This window comes from Pan troglodytes, chromosome 1 (genome assembly GCF_028858775.2).
Source record: "Pan troglodytes isolate AG18354 chromosome 1, NHGRI_mPanTro3-v2.0_pri, whole genome shotgun sequence".
In the NCBI taxonomy this organism is placed as follows: domain Eukaryota; kingdom Metazoa; phylum Chordata; class Mammalia; order Primates; family Hominidae; genus Pan; species Pan troglodytes.
Genome location: NC_072398.2, coordinates 77,237,060 through 77,254,271, shown reverse-complemented (window position 1 = coordinate 77,254,271; position 17,212 = coordinate 77,237,060). Strand labels below are relative to the sequence as shown.

The 17,212-nt window shown below is 37.3% G+C and overlaps 1 protein-coding gene and 1 long non-coding RNA gene across 14 annotated transcripts in view; both read left to right on the top strand.

Annotated features, from left to right (window-relative positions):
• DNM3 (dynamin 3) overlaps positions 1-17,212 on the top strand; it is a 576,659-nt gene that overhangs the window by 2,863 nt on the left and 556,584 nt on the right. For 2 of the 13 annotated variants that reach the window (XM_063811491.1, XM_063811490.1), the window contains exon 1: positions 16,203-16,369. The exons of the other annotated variants lie outside the window; for them this stretch is intronic. The gene's annotated coding sequence lies outside the window, so the exon portion shown is untranslated. Of the gene's footprint in view, positions 1-16,202; positions 16,370-17,212 lie in introns of those variants that run through there. 13 annotated transcript variants of the gene reach the window in all.
• Positions 6,666-16,369, top strand: LOC134810109 (uncharacterized). The gene is made up of 3 exons (XR_010157336.1): positions 6,666-7,860; positions 8,479-8,612; positions 16,205-16,369. It is a non-coding gene; the product is annotated as an uncharacterized LOC134810109 (long non-coding RNA).

The following is a 17,212-nucleotide window of genomic DNA, read 5'->3' as shown; positions in this document are numbered from 1 at the left end:
GGTGGAGATGCTTTCCTTCTCGCCTGGGTTCTCGTTCCTCTCAGCTGTCTACTGTTGCCTGCCTCTAGCTGGGGAGGCGGGGTGCGAGGAGAAAGACGTCGTTTGTTGTGGTGAAGCTTTATCCAGAGACGCTTCCCCACCATTCTCCTCCCGGAGAGTCGAAGAATAAAAGGTGGTGTGTTTGCGTGTGCACCTATTCACAGCTCCAGGCAATTGTGAGAGAGCCCGAGGCACAGACTTGGCAGGGGGTGGACGTGGACTTATGTTGTCCAGGTGCCATGTCATTCCTGCATCATCTCGGAACTGACCAGCATCTTTCTCGCACTCTCTCTGCGCCCCCTCCCCCAGCATCATCTTCCGTTCTCTAAGCTCCTATTTGTCTTGCTAGCCTTCTAGATAACATTCTGAATCTAAATTGTAGCTGTGGTTTTCCTCATGACTCTTAATACAGAAACAACTAAGGAATTAATTTTCGAATTAGGAATCAGCATTTCTTCCACTAAGCAATTCATGAGGGATTAAGTTACCTTAATGGCCTTGCCTGAAGAGTGCAGACATTTGCTAAGAAAAGCCCATTTGAAAGCATTATGAAAACTGAAATCTGTTTCCTAGTAGTAGAAAACCAGGTAGAAATGTACAGTATCCAAGAAAAAATGCTGGCGAGATTGTACTTTATTCTTTTTATTTGGCTCATTCGTGACTTGGGATGCAGAAGGTTCCTGTTTCTGTTCCTTTTTTATTTTTTTGTTAGTGCTTGGTGATGTGTAGAATTTAGAGCTGAATATTCCCACATTTCCTTTGGAAATGTTAGTGTTCATAAAGTACATATTCCTTTCTCTCAAATGATGTTCCATCTCTCAGATGATACTTTTTTTTCCTGTATGAACTAGAAAGATAAGAAGCCTAACAAAGTAAAATTGCTGACAATTGGCTTGTATCCTTGAGTAATTCACTTAATCACTACACCTCATTTTTTTATTTTTTTCGATTAATGAGCAAAGTGAAGGTAAAGCATTTTGCCTACGTCATCTTAGACTTCTGGTGAAGTGATGGATTTCAAACATATAACAGTTACTTTCTTTGATTTGTTGCCAATGAAATTTACGAGATATAAAGTGGCATCCAAAGAGTGAGTTTTGGTAACATATTTTTGGCTTTCCAAATGCCAGGGCATTTTTGTCATGACACCTTAAGAGTTATTTAACTATTTTTGTTTTTTAAACAAATACTTAAAGATTAAAACTGTAAGTATTTCAAATGAAATTACCATATTTTTGTGCATCTCCCATATATTTACTTGGATGAGCCTATATTGTATGTAAGTGCATTGTTTGTGGTCAGAGCTTTTGAACTTAATGTCAGTTGTATGCACATACCACAATTCTACTTTCTAGGTTTTGAAATTCTAACATTCTTCCTAATGTTATAATAAAATTGTACACATCTCCCCACACTAGCTATGTTCTTTTGAAATAATTTGAAAAAAGAAATGTAGAAGAGTAAAATATTTAAGCTTGAATATTTTTCAAGATGGAATAAAAAATAGGGACAAGTATAAAAATCAGAGCACTTACCAGAATGCATTAGTAATTTGTTGTACTTTAAAAAGTTTTACCACTAATTAACTGTTAGAACGCCAAATCAAAGAAAAGGATGACCATAGAGGAAAAAGGTCATTTAATTCATATGTAAAGTCTTAATTATATGTAGCGATAACACCTGCCTAGCAGAGCTTACATATTAAGGAGAAAATTTAATTAGGAAGGTCATTTGACTTTAATAAAGATTTCGGTCATTGAATTATTGAGGAATCTAATTTCTAATTATAAACCAACCTTAGGGAAAATGGAGTTTTCTATTTTGATAAGATATTCAGCCTAGGTGGAAAAAATTGTATCCATTTTCTACTGTAACATCTTAGCATTTTCTTGTCATTATCCAGGAATTTTGCAATAAAAATAGTTTCTTTCCTAAGGATGCAACTTTCCTCTTTTACACGAAACAGTTTTCATTTTAAGACTCGATCTAATGTGCAGTTATTGAATGCAGCCATAAAAACCAAGGGTCATCACTTGTGTAAATTCATTGTGTTTGCTCTTGACTCAAGCTTCTTCTCTACAAAATAATGATGCATTTTCTCAACAATCCTCATTTAGTGGACTAACCGTATCTTCTCTCAGATAGTTTGTTTATATTGAGTTTTTTTGGACACCAATGAATGAATTCGGATGTGAATATGTTTACTTCATTTAGCGGTTGCTGTAAAAGCTGATTTTTGGGTGACAGGTTTGAGATTGTTATGAATAAAATGAGTCATGAATGAACCACTTGTTTGTGATTTTCTTGCTGAAGTGATGAACTTGCATATTAATGTGATATAGCATGAGTAACCAGATTGTTCTTTTGGTGGTGCAGGATGAGATATATGCTGGCAATAAGAGGCAGCTTAAGATCTAATGAATAGAATTTGAGACCTATAATCTGAACATAGGGGTTTACTAGCTGGCTTGGGTCTGCTTACTGGTCTGCTTACTGGTCTGATTTGTATACAGAAGAATTGAATTTATTCAACTCTTTTCATTATACATATACATATATTTATAGAGCAGTGGTGATGATAATAATGGTTAACATTTATAGAGTGCTTGTTATGTGTAGGTACTATTCTGGGTGCTTTTATATGAATAATCTCATTTAGTCCTCATACAACCCCAAAGAGGTAGGTACTCTTATGATTTCCATTTTACAGAAGAGGAAATTAAGATTTAGAGAGTTTGAGTAACTCACTCAAGGATAATTTAATTTAATATAAAAACAGTGGAGCTAAGATTCAACTAGAGGTGTTGATGACCATAACCCATGCTCTAGAACCTCTGTGCCATATTGCATCCTCCATGTTGAGGTTTACCATTTCCTCTGATAAATACTTTTAACTTCTGTCTTGCTCCCTATATAAATGCTACCTATATTAATAAGAAGCTGGCCAGGCACAGTACTCATGCTTATAACCCCAGTATTTGGGGAGGCCAAGGCGGGAGGATTGCTTGAGCCCAGGAGTTTGAGACCAGTCTGGGCAACATAGTGAGATCTTGTCTCTACAGAAAAACCAAAAAATAATTAGCCAGGTATGGTGGAGCATGCCTGTAGTGCCAACTACTTGGGAGGCTGAGGTAGGAGGATCACTTGAGTCCAGGAGGTCAAGGCTGTAAGTGAGCCATGATTGTGCCACTGCACTCCGGCATGGCTGATAGAGCAAGACTCTGTCTCAAATAATAATAATAAACAAGAAGCTACTATGTTAATGATTTTATTAATATTTATTTACATATGTTTACCTTGCCTCATTTCACAGAAGATTTGAGGTGACCCCTTAGGCAGAAGCAACATTTATTAAAAGATAAGTATTTTTCTTTGCTATATTAGACATTCTCGAAGAGAGTTTTAAAATGTAATTGGATTGTTTATTTATGTTTTTAGAGTGCATATAACTCATTTATAGAGGTGTTAAGTGAAAACTGTACTAGTTGCTAATACGCAGATGTTTTAAAATGACACGCTTGTTAGAAATATTAGTTTTTCAATGCTAATTATATAGGCAGAAGAGTCCACATTATTTTATTCTAGTCTGAGTGGTAAATAGACTCTCAATTCTGCACAAATAGAAAAAGTTTTGTGATTAATGGGGACGAAATAAAATATTTTTAAAAAGTGATTATGCTGATATTTTTCAAGAAATTGCTTCTAAGTATTATAGTTATTAGATAAATGGTGCTTACAATTAAAATGTCATAATTATTGAGAACCATACTTCATAGTTCCCAAGGTCTATACATGAACTTTTCTTCATGCAACAATGAATTGGTAGAACTTGAAATCACAAAAATATTTTTGCTGAATTAACATTATATAATATACTTTTAGGTTATCACAAATTCACAGTTGGTGGTACCTAATTACTACCATCAAATGAATTCCTTTTTTATTAATAATGTCTGAGAAGCAATATAACTAAGATAACTAGACTGGATAGGATATCTCTGTTTTGGAATTTACTTATGATTAACAGTTATCCAAAAATGCACTTGATTTAACTTCTTTAAGAATGAAGTTGGGCAGTCACCCAGAACCTTGGAGGAATGGAAACTTAATGTTTAGCTGGATTAGAGGGTAGGCTATTGGGTTCTCTATCAATGGAGTATACATTTATAGTGTTAGGTATTCTTCTTAGGTAGTACCTTTTGCTACGGCTAGTGAGTTAAATTATGAAGTTTTATTTATTATTGTCATTTATTTTAGAGGGACTTCAAGTATCTAGAAAGAAATAGATTATTTTTTTCCTCTGCTACCAGAGCCAAGTCAAGAGAGTCCCAAGCTCATACGCTATATAGAATGATCCAATTTAATTTTCTGTATGGCCAAAGTTTTGCAATTTATCCTAGTCCAAGTTTGCATTGCAATTTCTCACACTCTGCATTGATTTAAAAATTCTTATGGATTATGTTATACTAAATACATTTTATAAAGTAGACGGAAAAAAGGGGCCAACATTTGCTTAGCCATTATGGGGTAGCAGACATGGATTCTGCTAGATACTTTTCATACCTTCTATTCCTTACCTGTTTCCATATCCCCATGTCAATAGGGGAGAAAATTCAGGGTTGGAGAGACAAGTCATTCACCCAGGATCGTATAGCTAGCAAGCAGCCAAGCTGGGATTCAGTATGACTCCTCCTGAAACTCTTGAGAAATATGGACACATAAAACCAATGAACATGTATTTATTGAGTTCTAAGTATACTGGGTAAGAATATACAAGAAAATATGAATACATAGAAGCTTATGTATGTATAAAAAGAGAACTGACAGGATAAAGTATGAGACAACTTTCAAATGCACATGTAAATGAAGGTAGTCAGATATAATGCAAACTAATCAGGATAAAAAATTATAGTATGTCAATTTATTTTTACAAAAATCCCTGAAAAACTACAGTTCTGAAATTGAACTGAATATAAGTGGAAAGTAGACAATATATGCGTTTCCAGAGTCATCTGGCAGCCCATATCATTTTAGCTCAAGCCTGCATGTACTGAAGTATCTATGTCAAAGCAGGAAGGTGGTGATCTGTGTCTCAGTTTCTGAGTTGACAACAAGGCATTGAATTTAGACTGTGACTTTATCACAAAGAGATACTGTATATTGGAGAGGGCCCTAGAGAAGAGCAGCAAGGAAAAAAAAAGAGATTGGAGAGATTAAAAATATAACTGGATGCAGTGAAGGTTAATTGAGAGTGGGATGGATCAGATCAACTATTTTATAAGGACTTCCAAGGCACTAATACTTAAGGGAGGTGAATTCTATTTTCCTTTTAAAGAATAAGTCATTTAGTTAAAGGAGCAGAATAAGTCAAAGACACAAATGTCAGGGAAAATGTCCTAAAGGCAAACCTGAAAATGGAATGAATTGTTTAGAATGGGAGGAGGGTAAAGGAGTTGACACTAAATGATTTGCATTCCATGAATTAAAAATCATTTCCAACAAATTAGAGGGTTCATTAATATCATATTAATTACTCTCTCTCTCTCTGTGTGTGTGTGTGTGTGTGTGTGTGTGTGTGTGTGTGTGTGATCATAGGTAGCTTAGCTTTTCTTCCTTTAATAGTAGCAAGACTGGCATTTGATGACATTATTATAAGAAGCTTTTCTCTGGCTTGATTTTCTCTAACTTCCTGGAGCACAGTAGGATACAGAGAAACCAGAGATTTGCCCAAGGTCAGAAGAAATCAGAGCTAGGTTTGGAACTTAATGTTAGGAACTGGGAGGCCTGTGCCAGTTCATCATCTTCTCTTCCTCCTGTTATTGTTTTAGAGCACCTCCCTCCAACCCTCACCCTGCCTCCTCCTTTTCCCATCCCTTTGCATTGGGCCAGCCTTTTTCTCTTCCGTGATACTCTCTTTCATTACTCTTCTTGATAGTTGACCAGCAGTGACATTGCATTTTATTACCTTTTTTTTCCCATACAGAGTAGTGGAGACAGGGAGCAGAATTTTTCTCAGACTTAAGCAAGTTAATTTGACTGAAATAGTATACTCGTGAGTAAAGCGTGACTTTTAGGGAACAGATGGGCCCAGGAAAAGACTAAATAAGATATTGGATGTTTTTACACATTATTAATATTTATCCACCAGGTGGGCATTAGCTAGAAAGATATGCCTGAGATGGTCATCAATAGGCCTTGCTTAAACCAACACGAGCTTCTGAAAAGTTGTATGTAAATAAATAATCTAAATGGAAATGTTATTATTTAAACAAGTGGGTGAACTTTTAGGTAAAATAAAGATGTATTTGTGTAGCAAATCTACATCCTTCAGTTTGCCTGTTTTCTATTCTTTTTGTGTGTGTGTTTTCATTCTTAGAGTGCATTGAGTGACATTGAGGTCCATTAATGTTATAGAGATTATTTTAACAATTTTTCAACAAGCATTAATATTGCATTGTCTTTAGTGTTAATTGATAACAAAAACAGAGCAGTTGTTGAGGAAAATGATGATACATTTAATTCCGGAATTATATGAATGATACAGGATTGCTTTAGATCTTGTTTTTCTCTAATATCCCTGCTGCAAGTCCTCTATTTCCAAGGGTTTAAAATGTACCTCAGTGCTCCTTTGTGACAGTGTGTCATTTTTATTTCCCACTGCTTCAAGGTCATGATATACCCATGAATAGCATATATATACATGATAGCAGTAGCTAGGTATCCTGAAGGACCTCATTGTTTATCCTTCCAGTGGCTTGGAATTGAAAGACTAATCTATTTGATAAGTAATTTGATGGGTGACTAAACTTGTTTATGGTGCTTATTTTTTTAGATTTCCCAAAAGTGAGTATTTGAAGAGGAGTCATCACAGCGTGGTGATGGAGTGCAGGCTTTGCTGGCAGCTCTTGAGTCCTGCCTCTGACTCTCACTGGTAGCATGGCTCCTCATTACGGAATCTAGCCTCACTTGGCCTCAGTTTCTTCATCTGCAAAATAGGGATTGCAGACTTCACCTTTTAATCTGTGTGTGAGTTCTGAGTAAGATGGTATCAAGTGCCTGGTCCATAGTATGCATTCAATAACTGATTGCTCTTAATTTAAATCTTTTATTTAGACTGGACATTTTTTGAGTGTTTTAAAAACAAAAGTAAGTTGAGGCAGATGGTAATGCGTATTTGCAAATTCTTTTTGTGAATGTTGGAAAATTACAGTTGCATCAAAATACTTACTTGTAGATAAGGCTAATAGAATATATTTGAGCCTTCTTTAAAGAAAGCATTGCCCACATTCGTTAAATGCATTATCACAATGTGTTCTTTTTTTTTAAACCAATATATACAAAGTGAACCCAGTTTGTATACTCTTCCCTTCCAAGAGTTCCAAAGCAGTTTTTATCATTTCATTAATCCTTCGAATTTCTGTGAGAAGATAGCAAAAGCATGTTTTGTTTACTTTAATTTAGAAATAAAAAAGATTAAGCTGGAAAAAAGTTGGGTGACATACTGGGGTCACATGGTGAGTACTAGAAATTAATGAACAAAATAGACTTAATAACAGATAATAGAATTAAAATGAATTTTTCTGACATTATTTTTAGTTTTCTCCTAGAGAATAGATTTTAAGGAAGATATTTGATGCTGTGATATAAAGTAAACCATTCTTAGCATATTCCTTTTCTTTTGGAAATGTTAGATGAAATTGCAGGCAAAGGTGGTGTAGAAGGGGGAAAAACAATTGAGGAAGTCTAGTTGGCGAAGCAGGACTACTTAGCGAGAATATGGTCTGAGCCCAAGGAAACCATCTACAACCAAGGGTTCAGGAGGTAAGGTGTAATTAGATCTTAAAAGAAGTACCAACATTTTTGTAGTAGATGTTGAAATAATACCAAATCACTCTTTTTTTCAGTGGAAAGATTCATATTCTGATTTGATTGACATTCCCATAACTTGTTAACCATCAGTTTTAGCTCTGAGCTAGTCAGCTGGTTCTGTTTGGAATTACATTATTTTTAAGTTACTAGATATACCTCAGAAGCTTTGAAAAGAATAGCTTTGGGTTTCTTATCTAGTGGAGGTTTAGAACCCTGTATATGTGTGTCTGTTTATGTTTTCTGGTTAATAAAACTGAGACCCATTCTCTTCATATTTTGAAAAGAGGGGCAAAGGCTTGCAATTATTTTTATAGATCCTAGCATTCATGGTTCTGAGTCCTACTACCAGGATAGCAACAATTGTGTGGTGAGATTTCTGCATTCTCATCTAAATACCGATAGAACGACCTGCATACTGAAGTCCTTGTAAATTCAACTTAAGAAACTTTAGCCTGTTTATTTAATCCTAAAAACATATCATGTAAAATGTGTATGTGTGGGTACTTGATTTGAATTATGTACTTTGAAAGTTACATATTCTCTTAGGGCTTTTTTTTTTCCTCTCCTCAGAGTAAGTTAAGAAGGGAAGTGGCAGAAGGATCATGAGTTCCTTGCTTGCAGAGTAAGTCGGGAGATGAGAAGGAGGAAGCAATGCTTTTGTGAGTGTCCACCAGATTGTAGGGACATACGAAGAGAAAAGACTGGTAAGGTTCAACCACTGTGAGAATTAGGAGTATTTGTGAATGAGTTAGTCTGGGGTGGCTTTGGTTCTCTCCTGCTCCCTGTGGCAGGTGGTCCCTGCATATTTGTTCAAAGTGTGCCACAGGTAAGCAAGGTAGCATGCCAAGGACAGTGAGAGCTGGGTTTAGTCTGGCCTCTGCTGTCATCTGCTGGTCTTCTCAGCTCTATCTGTCTGATTTAGAGGCCCCTCCTTGGTGGCCCTTGTTAATATTTCACTGCACAGGAATCTACTGAACAGTTGGTTGCCTCCTCTGTCTGCTCAACTATTTGCAGCTTCCATGAAGCCAGGAGCTGTGTCTCCTTTATCATTTTCCATAGTGCAATGCCGGCATATGGCAGGAGCTAACTGAATGAATCAGCTACTTGACTCTGTACAAGCCATTTATCTAAGCTGAAACATACCTTTGTCATCAATAAATTGGTTGAGAATAGTTGAGTGGGCTTGGATTAGAACGGTTGTTGTTTTTTGAGACAGAGTCTCGCTCTGTCGTCCAGGCTGAAGTGCAGTGAGTGGCATGATCTCAGCTCACTGCAACCTCTGCCTCCCAGGTGCAAGCAATTCTCATGCCTCAGCCACCTGAGTAGCTGGGACTACAGGAGTGTGCCACCACACCTGGCTAATTTTCATATTTTTAGTAGAGACGGGGTTTCGCTATGTTGGCCAGGCTGGCCTTGAACTCCTGACCTCAGGTGATTCGCCCGCCTCTGCCTCCCAAAATGCTGGGATTATAGGCGTGAGCCACTGCACCCAACCTGAACAGTGCTTTTTAAACTGTAGATTGTGACCTAATAGTGGGCCATGATATCAGTTTAGTAGATTGTGTGTGACAGTGTTAAACGAAGTATCAGACTACATCCAAGGTAGTTATAAGTACCACTTTGTGAAAGTTTTGTATTAGTTGCATATTTGTATATGCATACTAGGCTGCAATGTAAAATGTATTTCTTACTATGGGTTATCCTCAAAATTGTTGAATGCCTCTGATCTAGATTAAATCTAATATTACTTCTAGTCATTTATTTGGTTATTCTCTATTTAAATGGCAGGACATATCTTTTTATTAGAGAAGACACAATTCACACTATACCATTACTATTCCACTAGGATGAATTAAAATGGAAATAACTTTATTAATTTAAAAAAGCTGTCTTTTAATTGAAAAAGTGAAATGTACATGTAATACAAATTCAGACATTCCAAAATACATTATATTTATACCACATAAATCCCTTTCCCCTATTGAGGTTTCTTAGTAAGATGTTTCATTTACCTGCCTATCTTCCAGATTACTTCTGAATTTATATTTTCTTTATATGAAATTTATTTGAGTTTTGAGGACAGAGAGAATTTAATAAACTTGTTTGTAAGTAGATGATACAACCAGTTAAGAAAGGACATGTTTGAAAATTCTTTTAGCAGATGGATTTGTCCATTTACTGAGTCATTTACAAAGAATCATATGTTGAGAGTCCACAATATGCCAGGAATTGTGTGAGGCTCTGGTATGCAACAGCTCCTTCAAAGAGCTTGGTGATCCAGTGGGTACAGGATTGCTGTGCACTGCACTGTCAGGATACCCAGGCTAACAATTCTTATGAGAGCCATTTGTCAGAGAATAGTTGGTGAGTTCATGATACTGTCTCTAAATATTTGAGGAGCTGTTACTTGGAAAAGGATTAGACTGACTCAGTTATCTCCCCAGAAGACATAATTAGAACAAATGGGTGAATGTTGCAGGCAGATAGACTTAAACTTAACGTAGAGGAGACTGTTCAATAGAACACTTTAAAAAATGGAATGGATTGCCTGTGAAACAGTAAGTATTCCATCCCCATAAGTGTAGAGACTGGCGATTGATGACTTGCTGGCTGCTTGGCATGGTGTAGTCAGGAGAGGGGTTGAACAAAAGGACTTTGAAGGTTTTTTGTTTGTTTGTTTGTTTGTTTGTTTTAAACAGTCTACGATTTGGCTTGATGGATGTCAGAGAGAAACCTGGCTTTAAAAAAATGTGTGTTTTCTATAGGTTATCTGTAGGTAGATAAGAAATGACAGACTTATAAAAGAGTTAAGACCTCTCTGGGTCTAGCCCTTCAAAAAATCATTATGCCTGTCATTGTATGGATGTAAAGAAGCTGGACTCTCTCCTGGAATGGCTAATTCCATGAAGCAGCTGTGGTTAAGGGTGTTTTAGAGGTAAACTGTATTTATTCTTTTTTTTTTTTTTTTTTTTTTTTTTGAGACAGGCTCTAGCTCTGTCACCCAGGCTGGAGGGCAATGGCATGAAAACTGCTCACTGCAGCCTTGATATCCCTGGCTGATGAGATCCTCCCACCTCAGCCTTCCGAGTAGCTGAGACCACAAGTCCGCACCACCATGCTCAGCTAATTTTTAAATTATTTTTTGTAGACACAGTGTCTCCCTATGTTGTCCAGGCTGGTCTTGAACTCCTGGGCTCAAGTAATTCTCCTGCCTTGGCCTCCCAAAGTGGTGGCATTACAGGCATGAACCACTGTGCCTGGTCTGTATTTATTTATTTTTTAAAAAAGCTTAATTTTAAAATCTGCTTTTCTAATTGACCCAATTTCTTTCAGTGGTATACTAGTCTAGAAACTTAAAAAATAAACATAGTTTAGTTTCCTTTTTTTATTTTTAAAACCTTCCTATATCTAACACATCTTGTAATTTCTTTATTCAAAACATCTTTTTGGTCAGCCTTTTCCTCTTTATTCTCATTCTGACCATCAGAGTCTCAGCTGTCCTCCTTTCGCATGTGGGATAACTCTGACAGCTCCTGCCCTCTCACTCTCTCCATTTCTTATTCATCTATTCCATGTAAATATTGCTGCTCTCAGGTTAATCTTCCAAAACACAAGTTTAATATCTCTGTCCTCAGTAACCTGCAGTCCCCTCCCTCCCCTTTAAAAATCTCTACTTGGTTTTCAAAACTTTCTGCCCATTCAGCTTTTGTTTTCCACTCCTCCTAGAGGTTTTCACCTCATTTTTTTCATCTTTTCTGTGTATGCAGTGGCAATTTCTGATGACTTGAGAACATGTATAGCTTGAGTAGAGCATATTTTATGACCAAAATGGGTTCAAACAATCAACCTATACTCGAGTTGCTACTTTGTGAAAGACACTGTTTTGGGATGGAAAAAAAAATATTTGCCCTTAACAGAATCTAGTGTAGACTAGCATAGAGTGTAGTCAGAACTTACAGAGTGTTGAGGTAAAGAACATGTATTCTGTGGAGCCTGACTCCCTGGGTTCACATCCTAGTTCTGCCACTTAATAGTTCTGTGATCGAAGGCAATCACTTAACCTGCCTGTGCCTCAGCTTCCTCCTTGGTACAATGGGACAATAGTAGTACCCTCCTCATGTGGTGGTTGTAAAAATTAAATTAATACATGTAAAACACTTAGGAGAGTGTCTGTCACATGGTAACATAGTTACCTGTTTATGATTATTATTACTGGGGATGGAAGTTTAGACAGAATTTGGGTGCCTTTAGAGGTGCAGTGTTCTGGATGATCAAAGGAAAAGAGCAATTTTTCCTTTTTTTTTGAGACAGAGTCTCGCTCTTGTCGCCCAGGCTGGAGTGCAGTGGCGGGATCTCAGCTCAATCTGTCAAATTCTTACTATTTAATGCCCATTTAAAATCCTACTGGTTTACATGAAATCTTTCTTGGACTCTCCCAAAGAAAAATTGAAAGACCTCTGCCTCCCAGATTCAAGCGATTCTCCTGCCTCAGCCTCCTGAATAGCTGGGATTACAGGCCCCCACCAGCATGCCAGGCTAATTTTTTTTTTTTTTTTTTTTTTTTTTTTTGTGGAGAGGGGGTTTCACCAGGCTGGTCTCAAACTCCTGACCTCAGGTGATTCACCAGCCTCCACCTCCCAAAGTGCTGGGATTACAGGTGTGAGCCACTGTGCCTAGCCCAATTTTTCCTTTTTTAAAAATTATTATTTTAGGTTCAGGGGCACATGTGCAGGTTTGTTTTATAGGTAAACTTGTGTCATGGGGGCTTGTTGTACAGATTATTTCTTCACCCAGGTACTAAATCGAGTACCTAATAGTTATTTTTTCTGATACTCTCCCTTCTCCCACCCTTCACCCTCAAGGAGGCCCCAGTGTCTATTGTTTCCTTTGTGTTTATGAATTCTCATCATTTAGCTCCCACTAATGAGTGAGAACAGGCAACATTTGGTTGTCTGTTCCTGTGTTAGTTTGCTAAACTTAATGGTCTCCAGCTCTGTCCGTGTTCCTGCAAAGAACATGATCTCATTCCTTTAAGGCTGCATAGTATTCCATGGTATATATGTACCATATTTTCTTTATCCAATCTGTCACTGATGGGCATTTAGGTTGATTCCATGTCCTTGCTATTGTGAATAGTAGTGCTGCAGTGAACATTCACATGCATGTGTCTTTATGGTAGAATGAGTTATGTTTCTCTGGGTATATACCCAGTAATGGGATTGTTGGATTGAATGGTACTTCTGCTTTTAGTTCTTTGAGGAATCACCATACTCCTTTCCGCAATGGTTGAACTAATTTACACTCTCACCAACAGTGTATAAGTGTTACCATTTCTCCATATCTTTGTCAGCATCTGTTGTTTTTTGACTTTTATATAATAGCCATGCTGACTGGTGTGAGATGGTATCTTCATTGTGGTTTTGATTTGCATTTTTCTGATGATCAGTGATGTTGAGCTTTTTTTTTTTTATTTTCTTCTCATATCCCTGTTGGCCATCTGTATGTCTTCTTTTGAAAAATGTCTGTTCATGTCCTTTGCCCACTTTTTTCCTGTAAATTTGTTTAAGTTACTTACAGATGCTGGATATTAGACCTTTGTCAGATGCATAGTTTGCAAAAATTTTCTCCCATTCTGTAGGTGGTCTGTTTACTCTATTGATAGTTTCTTTTGCAGAAGCTCTTAAGTTTAATTAGAATCCCTCTTGTCAATTTTTGCTTTTGTTGTTATTGCTTTTGGTGTCTTTGTTATGAAATCTGCCCATTCCTACGTCTTAGATGGTATTGCCTAAGTTGTCTTCCAGGGTTTTTATAATTTTGGGTTTTACATTTAAGTCCATAATCTACCTTGTGTTGATTTTTATATATGGTGTAAGGAAGGGGTCCAGCTTCAATCTTCTGCATATGGCTAGCCAGTTATCCCAGCACTATTTATTGAATAGGTAGTCCTTTCCCCATTGCTTGTTTTTGTCAGCTTTGTTGAAGATCAGATAGTCGTAGGTGTGTGGCCTTATTTCTGGGCTCTCTATTCTGTATTCTGTCCCATCAGTCTATGTGTTTGTTTTTGTACCAGTACCATGCTGTTTTGGTTACTGTAGCCCTGTAGTATAGTTTGAAGTCAGGTAGTATAATTACTTTAGCTGTGTTCTTTTTGCTTAGCATTGCCTTGGCTACTTGGCTGTTTTTTGGTTCCATTTGAATTTTAAAATAGTTTTTTTCTAGTTCTGTGAGGAATGACATTGGTAGTTTGATAGGAATAATATTGAATCTATAAATTGCTTTGGGCAATATGGCCATTTTAATGATATTGATTCTTCCTATCCATAAGCATGGGATGTTTTTCCATTTGTTTGTGTCATCTCTGATTTCTTTGAGCAGTATTTTGTAGTTCTCATTGTAGAGATCTTCCACCTCCCTGGTTAGCTGTATTCCTAGGTATTTTATTCTTTTTGTGGCAATTGTGAATGAGATTGTGTTCCTGATTTGGCTCTCAGCTTGGGTGTTGTTGGTATATAGAAATGATAGTGATTTTTGCACATGGATTTTTCTATCCTGAAACCTTGATGAAGTTGTTTATCAGCTGGATGACACTACGGGGTTTTCTAGATATCAAATCATGTCATCTCTGCAAACAGGGATAGTTTGACTTCATTTCTTTCTATTTGGATGCCATTTATTTCTTTCTCTTGCCTGAAGAAGCAGTCTTTCAATTTTTCTTTGGAGAGTCCAAGAAAGATTTCATGTAAACTAGTAGAATTTGAAATGGGCATTAAATAGTAAGAATTTGATAGATCGAGATGAAGCCAGAGGCACAGAAATAAGGATGTGTTTAGGGAACAGAGAATTTTCTATGTGACCTATGTGTCTAGAAGAGGAGTGGTGGGAGATAGAGCTGGCAGAGTGAATTGGGGCCCTATGGAGGATTGCTAAGATGAGGAATTGGTACTTAATTTAGGAAGCAATGAGGAGCTGTTAATGATTTGTAAGATACATTGCAGTGTGCCTGGAGTCAGGCTTTAGGAAGATTAAGTTGGCCACATATTAACTGGAGGATACATAGATGGAGGGAGACATCTGAGGTACCAGTGGGGAATTAATGATTGAATGGTAATAGGGCTTGAAAAAGTATGTTTACTGGTGGAAATGGATACAGGTCATTTCAGAGACAGAGGCTGTGATTACAAATGGTGAGTGACAGAAAGGCAGAGAGGGAATAAAAAATAATTTCAAACTTTGAGTAGATCCCTGGAGGAAGGATAGTAAAATTCATAGAGTAAATAAGTTTAGAGAGGGAAGGAATGCATTCTCTCTCTACTTGCAACTGGTCAGATCTTCCATTCTACCATCAAGCTCAGGGTTATCCATGGAACATCCCATTTGAACCCTCTGTCTATGCTGATTTTGACCTTCTCAGATGTCCTGATGACTTATGGTTCAAAACTGTTTAAAACTTGAATATTTCTGACTGTTTCATTAACATTAGCTTTTGCTTCTGAGACAGACTGCAAACCCTTAATTAGTATTCCCCACAGTATCTTGAATGATAGTGTTTTAGGTACCATTATGGACTGAACATTTGTATCTCCTCCACAAATTCATGTTGAAGCCCAAACCCCCAATATAACGATATTTGGAGATAGGGCCAATTAGGAGGTAATTAAGATTAAAGAGGTCATAAGGGTGAGGCCCTGATCAAATAGGATTAGTGTCCTTATAAAAAGAGGCACTGGAGAGCTCTCTCTCTCTCTTCCTCTGTTTGCACAAAAAGAAGAGGCCATGTGGATACAGAGAGAAGGCAACCATCATCAAGTCAGGAAGACAGCCCACACCAGAACCTGAACCAGCTGAATCTTAATTTTGGGCTTCTAGCTTCCAGAACTTTAATAAATAAATCTCTTTTATTTAAGTGACCCAGCATGTGGTATTTTGTTATGGTAGCCTGAACAGACTAATAAAAGTACTTAACTTTTATTGAGTTTTTGCTAATCAAATTGTTGATCTGACTTAGATGGGTTGGTACTGAGAGTGAGGATCATGTGTTTAAGTAAGAGATTTATTTTTACATTTATGAGAAAAATTTCACTGATGCACTAATATTCTTAGCTTGATAAGCTAGTGTCCTTAGCCCATGTGCCTCAGTTTTTGAGGTATCCATTCTTTCACCTGTACTTCTCTCTTCATTTTCTTAATGATGTAAACTACTTGTGATTCTCCCATCTCAACCTTTGACCTCTTCAGCTGCTGACTTAGCTTTCCTTCCCTTCATAACCATCACACAACTCTCACTGTCTGAATGCAGGAACCAAATGGATTTGAAAAAAAGGATTATGATACTGAAAAGATTGGTCCATCCCAGCATCTCCCAAAGCAAGTATATGGATATCTGTGTAAGATTTACCTGAGGAACTTATGAAATAAAGGTTCCTAAGCTCCACTAATGGAGGCCCACTCAGTGGGTCTGGAGGTAAGCCATGGTAATCAGTATTTTTCAGAAGCTCTCCTCATGCTCCTGATAAGCAGCCAGATATGGGAGCTATTAATCACCACTTCCACAATTCCCATTATTTCTGCAGCTGAGGATAACGAATGCAGTGTGTCTTCCTTCCCCATCAGTACACTGAAACCGCCCTTCCCAAGGTCACCAACGATCTCCAGACAGCTTAATTTACTTTCCAAATATGTCTGAAACTGATCATCTGTGCTTAATTCATACAACCACTGACTGAGTACAAGTTGTCATCATTCATCTTCTGGACTATAACAATAGACTCATAATACTTTCCCCATCTGTAACCTTCCAATCTGACTTTCACACAGCCATAGCATAATTGATATGGAATTCAAATTAAATCACATCACTGTCATAGTTAAAATTTTTCAGTTCCTAATGCCAACAGCATAAAATCATCAAAGCTTCTTGGGATGTCATACAAGGCCCTGTGTAGCCCAGCTTCTCCAGGTTATGTGTTGTTATTCTTTTACCTGGCTGTGTAGCATACCCCCTAGACACCCACCACGCCGTTTCATTGCCTTTGTTCACGTTGTTATTGTTCTTCACCCCACTATTATTATCTTGAATTTGGGTCTCCTTTCCTCTGGGATACCCCAACTGCCTCCCACTTCCTCATGTCTCCTAGGTTTCTTGTCCCTATTCTGGGTATACATAATTCTCTGAGCATTTCTCTCATGTTATACTTACCACATTGTGTTAAATTATCTTATCTGCTTCTATCACTAAATTGTGAGCCTCTCGAGGGCAGGGTCTCTTTTATTTATCTTCACTTCTAGCATATGGTAATTTCTGAAT